The sequence below is a fragment of the Mus caroli genome, unplaced genomic scaffold (genome assembly GCF_978045245.1).
Source record: "Mus caroli unplaced genomic scaffold, Mus_caroli_1 scaffold_15, whole genome shotgun sequence".
NCBI lineage: Eukaryota > Metazoa > Chordata > Mammalia > Rodentia > Muridae > Mus > Mus caroli.
The window spans coordinates 9,903,297-9,908,026 of record NW_028227270.1 but is presented as its reverse complement, the minus strand read 5'-3'; positions in this window follow the sequence as shown (position 1 = coordinate 9,908,026).

The window sequence follows — 4,730 nt, the reverse complement described above, 5'->3', positions numbered from 1 at the left end:
TATTTATTTTGCAAAAAAAAAAAAATATTGGCTAAATATTAGCTAACACAGAACATAGCACATCTTTGTGGTTTTGTAAAATTTATGTTAAAACTTTAATTAAAAGGTTTTTAAATGTATATGTGTATTTTGCCTATATGAATGTATGTATGTGTGTATGTATGTATGTGCGTGTATATGTGCACTGCCTGTATGCCTGGTGCCTTTAGAGTTTAGAAGAAGGCATTGGAGGATCCCCTGGAACTGGAGTTTAAAAGGTTGGAGCTGCCACATCAGGGTCCTGTGTAAGAGCAGCAAGTGCCACTGAGCCATTTCTCCAGCCCCTCCATGTTTGCTGATATTTTGACTTTGTAATTTTCAATGCTGAGAGTGCCGCCTTACATAAATAAGCACAAAATACGGAAGTACATTTAGAGTCATTTTGAAATAGTTGGAATTTTTGTCCTAATTCCAATCCAAAATCAGTTTAATAATTATTTATTTCATTTCATGATTATTTATTTATTCATTCATTCATTCGTTTGTTTGTTTAGTGTTTATACACATGTTCGTGTAGGGAGGTGGGTGTGTATGTGTGGGTGCTTGTTTGTTTAGTGTTTATATATATGTTCGTGTGTGTGTGTGTGTGTGTGTGTGTGTGTGTGTGTGTGTTTGTGCTTCAGTGCAGGTGTGGGTGCACATGAACACATGTGAGCACAGGTGTAGAGGCCTGATGTTGAAGTTCTGTATCTGCATCAACTACTCTCTCTTCCTTTCCTTTCCTTTCCTTTCCTTTCCTTTCCTTTCCTTTCCTTTCCTTTCCTTTCCTTTCCTTTCCTTTCCTTTCCTTTCCTTTCCTTTCCTTCCCTTCCCTTCCCTTCCCTTCCCTTCCCTTCCCTTCCCTTCCCTTCCCTTCCCTTTCCCTTTCCCCTTCCCCTTCCCCTTCCCCTTCCCCTTTTTCCCTTCCCCTTTTTCCCTTCCCCTTTTTCCCTTCCCCTTCCCCTTCCCCTTCCCCTCCCCCTCCCCCTTTCCCTTTCCCTTTCCCTTTCCCTTTCCCTTTCCCTTTCCCTTTCCCTTTCCCTTTCCCTTTCCCTTTCCCTTTCCCTTCTCTCCCTCCCTTCCTTGTTTCATCTCCTACTTTATCTCCTTGAAATGGATTTCTCTCTGAGCCTGAGCTCACTGGTTTGCCTAGCCAGGTTGAGCAGTAAGCCCTAGGGGTCCGCTCCCACCCTCACTGCACTGAAATTGCAGACATGAACTGCTGTGCCCAGCTTCTGTATGTGGCTCCTTAGGAAACAAAAACCAGACCTTTATGCTTACCCAGAAAGCAGTTTACTGACAGCCATCTTTGCACACACCCCTGCCCCCCAACCTGGCTAGCTAGTGCCTTGCACTTTAATTATGTAAAGTAATAGGTTTCTTTGTGGCTGTTTTCACGTGTAATTTATTTTTGTTGGTCCTTTCCTCCCTGTACATGTCTACTCCTGCCATTTTTTTTTTTTCATTTCAAGTCAGATAGTGTACTATCATCTTTTCCTTGATATATCTTTCTCTGGAATATCTCCAGATTTCCAGTTTCACAATTTGATTTCATGACCGATATCCACACCAAAACCCACATATATGTATAAATGAAAATTAAAGTCTCTGAGGAAGATCAGATGTGTCCTTCTGAATCAGGTGACCCCACAGTATAATCATGTCCACACCCATTTTTTTTTCTGAAATGTTCATAATTTTATTTTTCTTTAAGGCTGAATGAAATTCTGTTGTGCCTAGGCATCGTGTTTTCATTATCCTCTCATCTCTTCTGGGCATTTAGATTAATTACATTTCCTTATTATTGTAAATAGAGAGGCATGAACATGAACTTCCAACAAGGGCATCTCCATGGTAGATATTCAGTCCTTTGAGCATATGCCCAGGAGTGGAATAACTGGTTTCCTTCTTTCCTTCTTTCCTTCTTTCCTTCTTTCCTTCTTTCCTTCCTTCCTTCCTTCCTTCCTTCCTTCCTTCCTTCTTTATTTCTTTTCTTTTTTCAAAACAAGGCTATATATCCCTGGCTGTCCTAGAACTCGCTCTGTAGACCAGGCTGTCTGATCTCTGGAGCTTGGCTTACAGGGGGTTGACATGGGTACTAGGAATTGAACCCCACTTAAGAGCAGCAAATGCTCTTAGCTGCCGAGCCATCTCTCCAACCCCTATACAAGTTGTTTGAGATATTTATTAATGATTAAAGTCAGAGATACCCCTGTCTCTGCTTCCTGAGTGCTGGGATCCAAGGCGTGTGCCACCACTGCCTAGCTTGGAAGTTCTTATTTTTGAACCTCCACACTGATATCCATAATGGCTGCACCAGATCACACTAATAGAGGTATTGAGTAAAGACCCTTCTGTCCTTACTTCCTCATCAACCTTGCTTGTCTTCTTTCTTTCTTTCTTTCTTTCTTTCTTTCTTTCTTCCTTCCTTCCTTCCTTCCTTCCTTTCTTTCTTTCTTTTCATTTATTTTTTTATTAGAAATTTTCTTTACTTACATTTCAAATGTTATCCCCTTTCCTGGATTCCCCTCCGAAAATCCCCTATCTGCTCCCCACCTCCCCCTGCTCCCCAACCAACCCACTCCCACTTCCTGGCCCTGGCATTCCCCTACACTGGGGCATAGTAGAACCTTCACAGGACCAAGGGCCTCTCCTCCCATTGATGACTGACTAGGCCATCCTCTGCTACATATGCAGCTGGAGCCATGAGTCCCACCATGTGTACTCTTTGGTTGGTTGGCGGTTTAGTCCCTGGGAGCTCTGGGGTTAGTTCATACTGTTGTTCCTCCTATGGGGCTGCAAACCCCTTCAGCTCCTTGGGTACTTTTTCTAGTTCTTTCATTGGGGACCCTGTCCTCTGTCCAATGGATGGCTGTGAGCATCCACTTGAGATATTTATTAATGATTAAGGAAGGAGTGCAGTATATATAGGACATATTTTTCTTAATCTTTCTTTTTTTCTCTTTTGTGGTTTTGAGACAGTATTATATGTAATCGCAGTAAAGGTTTACTAAGGAAGAGCTCTACTGATCAAGAGAATGCAGTCTCTGGCCTGGCTGATGCTAGGACCAAAGAGGTCTCCTAAATGGCAGTGCTGGTGACAATGTCTAAAACAGGCCTTTGGCTTGGTAAAGAGAAGGATTGTTATTGTGTAAAGGCCTAAGGTGGGTTTCTGTTTACCAGGAGCCTTCCTTAATCCAAACTCAAAGGTCATCCACATTGAGCAAGGGAACCTTGTCTCCAGGTCAGTCCAAAAAGCTTGAATCAGCTCAAAGGCCTTCCTCCTGTCGACTGTCATAAACCCCACCCCTTGCTTTTCCTCCATTTTGATCTTCTCTCTGCCTACCTCCGTAGCTTTGACAGTTTGACCCTCAATAAAATAAACCTTTTATTGTACTCATGGAGTGGTCCAGTTTGTGGTTTCTCTGTGCCCTTGCTTATAGCTGGGTATATCGTCTAGTTAGACAGGTCAATACCCTGGCTAAGGGACCCCCATCCCCCTCACCACCTGCCCCGCCCGCCTTCAAATGCCTGCTCGCCTTAAGCCACCTTAACCAGAAAGGAGCAACAATTAGCCCCGTGATGGGATCACCTGCTTTTCTGTCCCGTGATCCTCACATGCTGCCAGCAAGCTCTATTAGTCCCACCGGCCTTTCTACATCCTGACTTAGAAGGGATTAACTTCTGCTCCCTTCTCTCCGGTCTTTCCGATGCCGGCCACACCCCAGTGAGCTTTCTCTGGGCCTTTCCACTCCCTCTCTATCGCTCCCCTCCGCTGTGTGGTTGCTTGTGGGCCCGGTGGCTGACCTTGACGCCAGCTTAACTAGGACAGTGTGGCCTTTTCTCCTTGTCCTTCGCATCTCCCTCCTCCAGGCAGCCGCTAGGATGGAGAGCTTGCCTGTCCCAGCATTTCTCTAATAAGATTGTCCTTGACGTTTCTTCTGTGTCTGTTATTCTTTTATTGATAATACTAAGGCCAGGCATGTAGATGCATGCCTTATTCTCACCACTGGGTGGCAGAGGCAGGAGGATCTCTGGTTTTGAGGCCATAGTGGTTTGTTTACATAGCAAGTTCATAGCAAGTAGAGGGACCCTGTCTCAAACCAAAGCAAAACAAACAAACCCTTCTTCTCATTACCCCCACTTTCCCAACACGTTTTTCTTATTTTCTTTCTTTCTTTCTTTTTTTGGGGGGTGGGGTGGGTGGTTGGGTGTCTTGGTGGCAAAGATCGAGGTGAAGGCCTTGAGATCCTGGGCTCGCTGTCTTCATCTCCCTAGTGCCAAACTCAGCTCATTTAATTTCTTCACATTTTTAGAAAAGGCAATTTAACAGACAGCGCGGAACAATGTTATCTGTTCTCTGGTTGCTGCTGCTGCTGCTCAGTGGGCTTTGTTTCTTCTTCCCAGGCTGCTCTTCATTTGACTTTGTATCAGAGGCTGGCCTCAAATCCTTAGCCTCCTACTTCAGCCGAGGCTGTCCTGGGTTTACCGATGTGTACTCCGTTATCTGCTTTCATTGAATCCAGTTTGAGTTTTGTTATCTAAAAGGCCTTAGCATTGCTTCCCACCTCAAGCCTTCCTGGTGGGTAAAAATAGCTACATTATGAGATAAAAAAAAAAAAAACACCCGAAACAGAACAAAACAAAAACCCTTGTAATCTCAGCCCACACCCCACACCCCCACACCAGCCCCCCAGGAGTCTGAGATGGAG